Source organism: Diabrotica virgifera, chromosome 9 (assembly GCF_917563875.1).
Source record: "Diabrotica virgifera virgifera chromosome 9, PGI_DIABVI_V3a".
Classification (NCBI taxonomy): Eukaryota; Metazoa; Arthropoda; class Insecta; order Coleoptera; family Chrysomelidae; genus Diabrotica; species Diabrotica virgifera.
The window spans coordinates 78,271,850-78,286,214 of NC_065451.1; positions in this window are offsets into that span (position 1 = coordinate 78,271,850).

The following is a 14,365-nucleotide window of genomic DNA, read 5'->3' on the forward strand; positions in this document are numbered from 1 at the left end:
ATGATTAGATTGTGTGTTTTGATTTGTTTTTGATTGAATTAAGGGTTTGAAGATGAATGTTCCGTTTGTTGTCAGAGAATTGAGGGAAAGATGAGTTGTGCAAAGAGTTTTGAGAAGTGGAGGGTAAATTGGAGGAAAAGTTACTAGATGTATTTGGTGGGATGATGTGATTAGAAGTGTTGAAAGATGTAGAAGATGAAATATTTTTGTTTTTGAATTTATTGATAGTTATGAAGCAGGAATTACGAATAGAGGTTTTTTGATTTAACGGAACAGAAAGATTTTGAATAATGATATCTAGCTCAATGGAGACACTCTGAAGGTCTTTTTTAGAAACCATTCTTGGAATGGAGTATTTGAGTCCTAGATTTAGTAAATCAAGTTCATTTTTATTAAAGACAACTGAAGAGAGATTTTTAAGTCTTGGGTGGAATGAAAAATTGGAAAATTTGGTATTGTTCCTGTTATTTTGATTTAGTGAAAAAGATTTATTACGAATGAGTTTATCAAGTTTAGATTTAAGTGTATTGAATTTAATAAAGGTTACATTGTCCAATCTGTCCTGGACATCATTCAAAAAGTTACTCAGGTTATCAAAGCCTATAGAATGAAGTAAAGAGTCATATGTTACCTTAAGCTTACAGTTTAGGAAGTTAAGCTTTCCATAATGGTTACAAATCTCCTTTTTTAATATTTTGAGCTGGAATGTGTTCTTTAGGGTGACTGGAACATTTCCTGGTGTTTTTACTTTACAAAACTTTGGAAAAACATTGTAGTTGATGCATTGGGAGATAAACCATATATCCAGTTTTAAAGTACATCTTTTAGTGGCTAAGCGCATGTATTGGGCAGCCAAGTTGACCATACCGTCAATATACAAAATCCAGGAGGAAAATAAACTTCCTGTAGCTGGCTGTATACCATAAATCACAAAAATACCAAGTTTCTTGTAAAAGGTATATATTAAAATACCCTAAATAAGGGTCACAATACAAAACGTTTTCGGATTAAGGAATCCATCATCAGTGTTTAAAAGCCCTAAAATTAAGTATAACCTAATTAAATGAGATAAAAGTTAAAATTGACAGAGGTTTTCAAGAACAAGAGGTCATACTTACAAAATTTGCATGCCTGAGCCACCAAAATGTATCGGGTAAAAACCCTTTAAATGTAAATAATAAGGATGTTTTACATATTTATATTAAATTCATTGGATGGTATAGGTAAACCTGGATGTTACCCAGGGCAACACAGGACTCTCCCCACGTGGTTGGAACTTTTTTTTGGAGAAAACCTCACATATTGGATTTCAATGGCCAACTGACAAGTGAATTCAAGAGCAACCCAAAATGACATCAAGAACTGTCAATGTAACCTAGTTGTAATATTACTTCAGCCACAACATTAAAGATTAATTTAAATGTTTTAAGATAAAAACAGTATCAAATTTACAAATAGTAAAAATAAAAGATGTTCACAAAATATGAAAGATTTTATTCTAAAAATAATGCATTAATTAAGTATTCAAAATAGGGAAATGAAATGTTTACGTTACAGGAAGTTATGCAGTCAACAATACCAATAGGTGTTGTATTGGTGGTATAAAATTGTCAATACGATTAGACAAATAATGGTAAAGGCCTTATACTAGGAACACAAAATAGTATGTAATGTGTACATATGTGTACGATTTTAAGAGTATTGATGAAATGATAATTGTTTAATGACTGATAACTTTCTTGGTAGTCGACCCCACATAAATTGTATAATGATAGAAAATGTGATAATTGTAAAAATAATGTTTTGTTTTTATCTGATTTTTATCTGAAAATGAGACTAAAGTAACTTGATGAAACTGAGTCCTCCAGAGACCTGACATCAAATTGGTTAAAAATGAAATGGTTGTAAATATGGGGGGGAGTAGGACGGTATGAGAAGTCTGACAGAGTATGTTGTGATATTGGACCATGGAAGATGTGTAGTGTGTTGTTATGAAATAATAGTTATCTAATCTATAAGCTATGAGATGAGGCTAAGAAGACAGGTGGCTGGAATGAGACTCAATTCTGATGGATGTGGTTGTATATGTGATGTAGGAGCTAAATTTTGGAAAATTAAAGCTGGTGTGAAATAATGAGGATGTAAGAGGATGAGGTACAAATGAATATTAAAGAGTTAAAGTAAGATGTTGCTTATCGACAATTGGGAGTGAAATAGATGTATGTGGTCGTCATGAATGGTGTAGCAGAGAAGAGGAAATTGTATCTGATGTGGTTTATGAAAAAAGTTGACGGTGAAGGGGTTGAAAATCTCGGTTAAATGACACATGGCGATTGACACAGTTAGGACTTCTCTGCTTCTCTTTAACTATTTCTAAGTCTTCATACAGGTCCAATTTTAGGAAGTTTTTTTGTGAAATATTATGTAATAACGAGACATCTTCTGGGATATTAAGGGTATGTTTGTTTTTTACAAGATGTTGAGAGAAAGTAGAAGTGTTTTCTCTTTTGGTGTGCTCTAAGGAGCGTGAAGATAAGGATCTACAGGTCCTACCTATATATGTAGCGTCACAATCAGAACATTGTAATCTATACACACCACTACGATCCATGTAGTTGATAGGGTCTTTGGAATTGGTAAGACACTGTCCCAGATTGTTGGGCACTTTGAAAGAAATATGAGTATTATCAACTGCTCTTTTAAGAATATATCTAATGTCTCCAGAAAGACGTTCATGAAGATATGGTAAGGAAGCATATGAGGGTTTGAAGGTCAAGTCTCTAGGGAAAGCAGTCTCTCTCAAGACTCTAAGGTGTCTCTTTTGAATAAGTTTGTAGACAATATTAGGATCGTAACCGTTGTTGAACGCTATTTGACGAAGAATATTAAGTTCTTTATCATAGTTTGATGGTGATAAAGGAATAGTTTCAAGTCTATGGATGTAACTATGGAAAGCTGCATATTTATGTGACATAGGGTGGTTAGAAGATAAAGGTATGACATGATCAGTCTGTGTTGGTTTCCTATAGATACTGAAATCGAAATGGTCATCTAATCTGGTAATAGTGAGATCAAGAAAGTTAATTGATTGGGAAGATTCTAGTTCCATAGTGAACTTGATGTTAGGGTGGATTTGATTGACTTTAGAAAGCAATAGGTCAGCTGAATTAGAATTACCGGAAATGAAAAGCAAAATATCATCTACGTATCTAAACCAATGGAGTATTTCCGGATTTTTCATGATATGAGTGGATTCTAAATGATCCATGAAAATATCAGCTAGGAGAGGGGATAAACAACTACCCATGGCTAGGCCATCAGGTTGTCTATAAAATTTTAATATTAAATACAAAGAAGTCTTGAGCTAGACAAAATTGTAGTAATTGGATGATGGAATTAGTAGTAGACGTAGTAATAGAGCTGGCTCTTAGAAGAGAATGTACCAGATTAATAGTTTCAAGTTTAAGGACAGAAGTGAAAAGGTTGCTAACATCAAGTGAAAGCATAGTAATGTTGGGACGAAGGTTTATTTGTTGGAGATTGTTGACTAGTTGAATGGTGTTTTTGACTGAGAAGCGAGGGGTGAAATTCGTTAAGTTGTTAATAAGATTTAATATGAATTTTGATAAGATAGATACTGGTGTGTTTATGAAACTAACAACTGGACGGATGGGGATGCCCTCTTTATGTATCTTAGGTAAACCATACAGTCTGGGTGTCAAAGGATTGCTTGGTATTTTATAGTAGGGAGCAAACTGTTCTGAAAAAAATTCTCCAATGAATTTTATATAAATATGTAAAACATCCTTATTATTTACATTTAAAGGGTTTTTACCCGATACATTTTGGTGGCTCAGGCATGCAAATTTTGTAAGTATGACCTCTTGTTCTTGAAAACCTCTGTCAATTTTAACTTTTATCTCATTTAATTAGGTTATACTTAATTTTAGGGCTTTTAAACACTGATGATGGATTCCTTAATCCGAAAACGTTTTGTATTGTGACCCTTATTTAGGGTATTTTAATATATATCTTTTACAAGAAACTTGGTATTTTTGTGATTTATGGTATACAGCCAGCTACAGGAAGTTTATTTTCCTCCTGGATTTTGTATATTGACGGTATGGTCAACTTGGCTGCCCAATACATGCGCTTAGCCACTAAAAGATGTACTTTAAAACTGGATATATGGTTTATCTCCCAATGCATCAACTACAATGTTTTTCCAAAGTTTTGTAAAGTAAAAACACCAGGAAATGTTCCAGTCACCCTAAAGAACACATTGCAGCTCAAAATATTAAAAAAGGAGATTTGTAACCATTATGGAAAGCTTAACTTCCTAAACTGTAAGCTTAAGGTAACATATGACTCTTTACTTCATTCTATAGGCTTTGATAATCTGAGTAACTTTTTGAATGATGTCCAGGACAGATTGGACAATGTAACCTTTATTAAATTCAATACACTTAAATCTAAACTTGATAAACTCATTCGTAATAAATCTTTTTCACTAAATCAAAATAACAGGAACAATACCAAATTTTCCAATTTTTCATTCCACCCAAGACTTAAAAATCTCTCTTCAGTTGTCTTTAATAAAAATGAACTTGATTTACTAAATCTAGGACTCAAATACTCCATTCCAAGAAAGGTTTCTAAAAAAGACCTTCAGAGTCTCTCCATTGAGCTAGATATCATTATTCAAAATCTTTCTGTTCCGTTAAATCAAAAAACCTCTATTCGTAATTCCTGCTTCATAACTATCAATAAATTCAAAAACAAAAATATTTCATCTTCTACATCTTTCAACACTTCTAATCACATCATCCCACCAAATACATCTAGTAACTTTTCCTCCAATTTACCCTCCACTTCTCAAAACTCTTTACACAACTCATCTTTCCCTCAATTCTCTGACAACAAACGGAACATTCATCTTCAAACCCTTAATTCAATCAAAAACAAAATCAAAACACACAATCTAATCATCAGCAAAGCAGACAAGGGTAACTGCTTAGTAATCCTAGATCAAACGTTATATAATGACAAAGTCATCACTTTTCTTTCTAACAACAACTTCATTCCACTAACAGACGATCCTTCAAAAAAGTTCATCAATAAACTTAAAGACAACCTGAAACCCTTTGCAGAATTTTTTTCAGAACAGTTTGCTCCCTACTATAAAATACCAAGCAATCCTTTGACACCCAGACTGTATGGTTTACCTAAGATACATAAAGAGGGCATCCCATCCGTCCAGTTGTTAGCTTCATAAACACACCAGTATCTATCTTATCAAAATTCATATTAAATCTCATTAACAACTTGACGAATTTCACCCCTCGCTTCTCAGTCAAAAACACCATTCAACTAGTCAACAATCTCCAACAAATAAACCTTCGTCCCAACATTACTATGCTTTCACTTGACGTTAGCAACCTTTTCACTTCTGTCCCTAAACTTGAAACTATTAATCTGGTACATTCTCTTCTAAGAGCCAACTCTATTACTACGTCTACTACTAATTCCATCATCCAATTACTACAATTTTGTCTAGCTCAAGACTTCTTTGTATTTAATAATAAATTTTATAGACAACCTGATGGCCTAGCCATGGGTAGTTGTTTATCCCCTCTCCTAGCTGATATTTTCATGGATCATTTAGAATCCACTCATATCATGAAAAATCCGGAAATACTCCATTGGTTTAGATACGTAGATGATATTTTGCTTTTCATTTCCGGTAATTCTAATTCAGCTGACCTATTGCTTTCTAAAGTCAATCAAATCCACCCTAACATCAAGTTCACTATGGAACTAGAATCTTCCCAATCAATTAACTTTCTTGATCTCACTATTACCAGATTAGATGACCATTTCGATTTCAGTATCTATAGGAAACCAACACAGACTGATCATGTCATACCTTTATCTTCTAACCACCCTATGTCACATAAATATGCAGCTTTCCATAGTTACATCCATAGACTTGAAACTATTCCTTTATCACCATCAAACTATGATAAAGAACTTAATATTCTTCGTCAAATAGCGTTCAACAACGGTTACGATCCTAATATTGTCTACAAACTTATTCAAAAGAGACACCTTAGAGTCTTGAGAGAGACTGCTTTCCCTAGAGACTTGACCTTCAAACCCTCATATGCTTCCTTACCATATCTTCATGAACGTCTTTCTGGAGACATTAGATATATTCTTAAAAGAGCAGTTGATAATACTCATATTTCTTTCAAAGTGCCCAACAATCTGGGACAGTGTCTTACCAATTCCAAAGACCCTATCAACTACATGGATCGTAGTGGTGTGTATAGATTACAATGTTCTGATTGTGACGCTACATATATAGGTAGGACCTGTAGATCCTTATCTTCACGCTCCTTAGAGCACACCAAAAGAGAAAACACTTCTACTTTCTCTCAACATCTTGTAAAAAACAAACATACCCTTAATATTCCAGAAGATGTCTCGTTATTACATAATATTTCACAAAAAAACTTCCTAAAATTGGACCTGTATGAAGACTTAGAAATAGTTAAAGAGAAGCAGAGAAGTCCTAACTGTGTCGATCGCCATGTGTCATTTAACCGAGATTTTCAACCCCTACACCGTCAACTTTTTTCATAAACCACATCAGATACAATTTCCTCTTCTCTGCTACACCATTCATGACGACCACATACATCTATTTCACTCCCAATTGTCGATAAGCAACATCTTACTTTAACTCTTTAATATTCATTTGTACCTCATCCTCTTACATCCTCATTATTTCACACCAGCTTTAATTTTCCAAAATTTAGCTCCTACATCACATATACAACCACATCCATCAGAATTGAGTCTCATTCCAGCCACCTGTCTTCTTAGCCTCATCTCATAGCTTATAGATTAGATAACTATTATTTCATAACAACACACTACACATCTTCCATGGTCCAATATCACAACATACTCTGTCAGACTTCTCATACCGTCCTACTCCCCCCCATATTTACAACCATTTCATTTTTAACCAATTTGATGTCAGGTCTCTGGAGGACTCAGTTTCATCAAGTTACTTTAGTCTCATTTTCAGATAAAAATCAGATAAAAACAAAACAATATTTTTACAATTATCACATTTTCTATCATTATACAATTTATGTGGGGTCGACTACCAAGAAAGTTATCAGTCATTAAACAATTATCATTTCATCAATACTCTTAAAATCGTACACATATGTACACATTACATACTATTTTGTGTTCCTAGTATAAGGCCTTTACCATTATTTGTCTAATCGTATTGACAATTTTATACCACCAATACAACACCTATTGGTATTGTTGACTGCATAACTTCCTGTAACGTAAACATTTCATTTCCCTATTTTGAATACTTAATTAATGCATTATTTTTAGAATATAATCTTTCATATTTTGTGAACATCTTTTATTTTTACTATTTGTAAATTTGATACTGTTTTTTATCTTAAAACATTTAAATTAATCTTTAATGTTGTGGCTGAAGTAATATTACAACTAGGTTACATTGACAGTTCTTGATGTCATTTTGGGTTGCTCTTGAATTCACTTGTCAGTTGGCCATTGAAATCCAATATGTGAGGTTTTCTCCAAAAAAAAAAGTTCCAACCACGTGGGGAGAGTCCTGTGTTGCCCTGGGTAACATCCAGGTTTATCTATACCATCCAATGAATTTTATATAAATATGTAAAACATCCTTATTATTTACATTTAAAGGGTTTTTACCCGATACATTTTGGTGGCTCAGGCATGCAAATTTTGTAAGTATGACCTCTTGTTCTTGAAAACCTCTGTCAATTTTAACTTTTATCTCATTTAATTAGGTTATACTTAATTTTAGGGCTTTTAAACACTGATGATGGATTCCTTAATCCGAAAACGTTTTGTATTGTGACCCTTATTTAGGGTATTTTAATATATACCTTTTACAAGAAACTTGGTATTTTTGTGATTTATGGTATACAGCCAGCTACAGGAAGTTTATTTTCCTCCTGGATTTTAAATATTATATTATTTTCTTCACATTGTCTCAGAACATCTGGATTAAAATGAGATGCTAGGTTGTCCCCTATTAACACCTTTTTTCCATCGAGACGCCTAGCATGTGGTAAGAAGCAAGTGACAAACCAATCATTGAATATTGATATATCAATCCAACCATGGAAGGTTCGATTATATCGTGTCCCCAGTGAGCAACATGGCTGGTCGCAGCATGGGCCCTTATGACCATTTTCTGTCCAAGTATCCCATAAATTTTCCGCCTTGTATATGACGTAAAGTGGCAGAAGTATACCTGAGACGGATCCACAAACCATTATAGATGTAACAGATTTTGAATGGTTGCATATTTTTTCGGGATATTTAGTAATTCTTCGGTAGATGCACAATTTTTTCCCGGGGTCACCTGAGACGTTGGATTCGTCGTAATTAAAAATATTTTCAACTGGAACATTTTCAATCATTTGTTGTAAATTGTCAAAGTATTTTTTAATCAGGTCCGGAGATACTTCTGCTCGGCTTTTTTAATATTACTTGCTAATCTTTTACCAGCAATACCTCCGTGTCTCTTCAACAAGCTATTTACCCAGTCAATTCCAGGAATATTCTCCTTAAATCTAGATACACTTCTATCATTTTTGTCCAAAAAACTTTTGACGAACATTCTCAAATCCATTGCACTTAGAGGATATCCCCAATTTGCACACGTTAAAATGCTATTAATAATGGCTACTTCTTCTTCATATGTGAATACAGATTGTCCACCTGTTTTCTTAATCTTCCTTCCATGGTACTTGTTATTTAAAGTTGCGTAGGACAATTTGTATTTTTTTGCGGCTTTTCTTAGCGATAATCCATTTTGCAATACATCGTGCAACGCCTGATTAACTTGTTCTTCATTAAAATTGCCATACGTTCTACTGCCTAATTGTCTTTTGTACGTTCTTCCCATTTTGATTGATATTCTTAAATCTGTAACAAAAATTATAAATTAATTGCTGGAATGTACGTAACGTGGGGTTAGATTGATCACTTGATCAATGTCACCCCATTCAATATTATCCGCCATCTTAAAAAAGCTGGCGTTAGTTAAAATGCTAGATACTTAAAATTATTATTACAGAACCATACAAAATAATTTTATAACATTAGAAATATCGAACTTACCTCTGTTCTTTCTTTACCATCAAAAGTACACAAACCATAAAAGTAGGCCAAAAATTATGGTTAATTTCAAAGCAACAGAACTTCTTCCCAATGCCAATTGCAAACTAACAACGACGTGAACTGATCATAGCCAAGATCCAAGAAATGAACGATGCCACGCCCAGAAACAATTTTACATTGTTGACGGTTGTATCTACATATATGTGATACAACGACAAATGATCAATGTCACCCCAGGAGATCAATCTCACCCCATTTTACGGTATTAAGAAAAGTTGTTTGTAATTAAAAATTATGTTATAATATGCATTTACACTCTTCTAATAAAAAAAAAACTTTTGAAAATTTTCCTCATATTACGCAACATCATTTTTATTTAAGGCTATGGGTACATAATTCGCAAATATTTTACGTGTATCCCTACTTTTTCTGTCTTTACACGGCAAATTACATGTAGTAAAATTCACACTGGTATGGATATGTAAACATTACTAGAATGTCATTCTACTTGAAAATGTCATCGTTCATTTAAAGAGATGGGTTTTGAATGTTCTTGGATAACTGATATTTTTGTAATTGCAAATTATTAATTCAGTTAATAAATATGATAAATTTTTCACTAACTATGTATTCAGTGATTGTAGGTAATAATTTATTTGTACAACAAAGACTAATACTCAATCGAGAAAAGAGGAAAAGTGTTAAAGTGATTTTTTAATAATATATTGTTATGGAACGCTTACAATTTTGAACATCTTTAACAACAAAATACTTGGATCACAGAATATATTATCCTGATGTATTCTCTGCTTGGATCTTCCACAAATAATACACAATAAATAACTTTTTATTAAGTTCACGTCTTAAATCAATTATTTATCAAATACACTATACATCAATAATATTTAATCAATAACTCAACATATTCCCGATGCAATGTCAAATATTTAAAATTGTCACTGATTGTCAGTGTCTGACTGACAATATTTGCTGACAATATCATATTCGGCTGAATGCGTTGTAAGACAAAGATATATTTGGAAAATATTACCACGGCATTGTGTTCATTTTTTTCGAATCCTGAAAAAACCAATAAATATTTTTGAAAAATTTAAACGCAGAATGAAAGACTAAATTATTACCGAGGGCCGAAAGTTTTGAAATTAAAAATAACACTAAATTTTCTCTTATTTTTTCACCCCTATAACTTATTAAAATAAACATTATAGAAGTTCTCAGGGACTTTCGGCCCTCGCTAATAACGTAATCTTTCATTCTGCGTTTAAATTTTTCAAAAATACTTATTAGTTTTCTCAGGATTCGAAAAAAATGATACCCATTTGAATAGCATTGCAGCCGGAAATACGTACCGATCCTCTTAAGATAACTCCGTTATTATTAATTTTGCGAAAAAAGTTATTCTTTATAAAAATTCTAAATAGTCAAAAAACTAAGATGCAATCATAAGATATCAAGTTTTTTCAATTCTATACGAGGTATGTCAAAAATATGAATTTCGCTCAGAAGTAAAATACCTTTATAGTACACAATATTTCAACTAGAAAGCTGCCATTGCATATTGAAACATAGTTTTTACTTCTGAACAACTTTTTATAATAACAAATTTCAATATTGTGAAAAATAAAGGTATTTTACTCTTCAGCGAAATTCATATTTTTTGACATACCTCGTATAAAATTGACAAAATTTAATATCTTATAATTTTATCTTGGTTATTAGACTATGCAAAACTTTTTATAAAGAATAACTTTTATAACAAAGCGACCATAAACAAAAATGATGTTGGGTGCCAGTGATTTGAGGAAAATTTTCAATTAGAAGAGTGCAAATACAGATTATAACAAAATTTTTAATTACAAACAACTTTTCTCAATGACAATTTTCGATATTGTGAAATATAAAGGCACTTTACTCTTGAGCGAAATTCATATTTTTTGACATACCTAGTATACCGTTGATAAAATTTGATATCTGATGATTGCGTCCTAGGTTTTAGACTATGCAGAGCACTTTATAAGGAATAACTTTTTTTCGTAAAATTGATATTAAAAAAGTTTCCTATATGGTTCCAAGTTACGCACACACTGTATATGCACTTTAGAAAAAATATTTTGCAATTTTCAAGGCTTCAGATTTGGTGGGAAATACAATTATAGTATAACGTAGAGAGTGATTATTTATTACTACATTTAACAAAAAATATAAATGAAAATTCACAAGAATATATCCTCGTTCCTGCTGTTACAATATACACATAATCAATGTTCAATATTTTCTAAAGTAATGCTATGCCTTCAATCATTTAACATGGGTTGATATGAGGAAATCGATCTTTTAACATCGCAAGATGTCATATTGGTGCCAATCTAAAGTTTGACACTAGCGAGGGATCCGTATTAATAACTTCGCCAAAGCTTCCATTGATTATGTTATTTATTGATCGCAATAAAAAACCGCTTTCATTTCTGTTTAAAACTTTAGTTTATAGTTATATAGTTATGTTTATATATGAGTTTATAGTTATGTACAAAATTTGACAAAATTTTTTTTTACATTTCTGAACAGCAATATGTACAACAACAAGGATTAAAATTTGATATAACATTTTTGACACAAATATAATTCACAGGCCAACGATGAAAAAACTTTTGTGATAAAATTACCTCTATCTTATGTATTTTAGTGTGCTGAGTCCGAAAATTATATTAAAAATGCTGTATCACCCACCATTCTTTCACAATTTAACATTTAAAATTGCATAATTACCTTTGAAACCATGATTACTACTAAGGAGAAAGAAGCTTGGATTGGATTCAAAAAAGTTGTAACCAAGTTTTTAGGTGATGTGAAAGACCCTAACTACGAGCTTATAGTAGCTAATTTATTAGATAAGTTTTTTAAGAGTTCAGATAAGATTTAAGATTTGGGATGTCAAATGAGCCTCAAAATCTACCTTTTGCATAACCATCTTGATCATTTCCCTGAAAATCTGGGTGCAGTTAGTGAAGAACACGGCGAACGCTTCCACCAGCATATCAAGGTGATGGAGCAACCATACCAGGGATGTTGGAACACCAACATGATGGGTGATTACGGTTGGCCACTTCATCGGGAACAACAGAGTGCCTCGCATAGGAGAAAAAGCTACTTAAGAAGTTTTACAAAAAAAAAGAGTAAGCAAATCCAAATAGTTCAGAAAGCCACTGCGCATCCGCTAGGAAAATTTTCTAATTCGGATTTTTTGCATAGTCTTACTCAGAAAGGACTTCTTTTAACAAATTTGCATGTTGCCAGGACCAAAAGGTGGTCAAAAATTTTTTAAACTTTTTTTTTTCCCTAACATTATTTTTTTTTGCATGGAAAATGTTTTTTTAGGTTTTTTGGATCATTCTAAACAGAAAAGGTCTTTAGTGACTTTTCTCTAAAAATGATAGTTTTTGACATATCAGCGATTAAAAATTGAAAAATTGCGAAATCTGACATTTTTAACCCTCAAAAACTATGTGAAAAACTGAAAATTTGAATGTTGCCAAGGTTGGTAGATATTCTTTAAACTGCAATTGATGAAATCCCGAAGAGTTTTTTGCAATACAATATTCAAAACTCCTTTGTTTTTTAATTGCTAATCAAGCGTGCGCGACACTATTTTCCACCGACAGTATGGGGCAAATGAAAGGAATAAATTCGTTATTTCGTAAACCGTAGACTTTAAGGAAAAATCACGAAACAGGTCGATTTTTATTTTTAAGTTATGATATTGTGGCACGTATGGTATACTAGTGACGTCATCCATCTGGACGTGATGACGTAATCGATTATTTTTTTTAAATGAGAATAGGGGTCGTGTGCTAGCTCATTTGAAAGGTTCTTCAATTCTCTATTCAGTAATATAAACATTTACATAATTATTTATACAAGGTGTCCAAAAAATGTTTATTAAATTAAATTATTTGACAAAAAAAGAAGTAGAAGGACATCCTGTATAAATAATTATGTAAATGTTTAAATTACTGAATAGAGAATTGAAGAACCTTTCAAATGAGCTACCATACGACCCCTATTCTTATTTAAAAAAACCATCGATTACGTCATCACGCCCAGACGGATGACGTCACTAGTATACCATATATGCCTCAATATTATAACTTAAAAATAAAAATCGACCTGTTTCGGGATTTTTCCTTAAAGTCGCCCGTTTACGAAATACCGAATTTATTCCTTTCATTTGCACCATACTGTCGGTGGAAAATAGTGTCGCGCACGCTTGATTAGCAATTAAAAAACAAAGGAGTTTTGAATATTGTATTGCAAAAAACTCTTCGGGATTTCATCAATTGCAGTTTAAAGAATATCTACCTACCTTGGCAACATTCAAATTTTCAGTTTTTCACATAGTTTTTGAGGGTTAAAAATGGCCGATTTCGCAATTTTTCAATTTTTAATCGCTTATATGTCAACAACTATCATTTTTAGAGAAAAGTTACTAAAGACCTTTTCTGTTTGGAATGATCCAAAAAACCTTAAAAAACTTTTTTCCATGCAAAAAAATTATTTTAGTAAAAAAAAAACAAAAAAAAAACGTTTTAAAAATTTTTGACCACTTTTGGTCCTGGCAACATGCAAATTTGTTAAAAGGAGTCCTTTTTGAGTAAGACTGCAAAAAATCCGAATTAAAATATTTTTCCTAGCGGATGCGCAGTGGCTTTCTGGACTAAAAAGCGAAATGCTTGTACAGACCTATACTATGAGAAGATAAAAATTAGATAAAAGGTGTTATTCTAATAATGTATCATTTTAATGTATTCCGCCGGTATTATGTGTTTTTCAAATTATTATATTGTAGAATAAGCCAGTGCCATATTGTGGTAAAACTGTGGGTGATACTTAAAATCTAATTTCAGATTCTTTTTTAGCGCCAAAAAATACATAGGATTCACATAAATTTATAAGAAAAGCTTTTTAAATCTCTTTTTCGTTGGCCTGTGATTTGTAAGAAATATGGTAACTCACTATGACACATAAATGAGATGTGATTCGAAAGGATTACTGAATCCACATTTGTTAAAACTGCATATTAAGAGATTTTTTGGGGGTGTTGATTTTCTTTACATGGGAGTTTGTATTTGTTACGCTT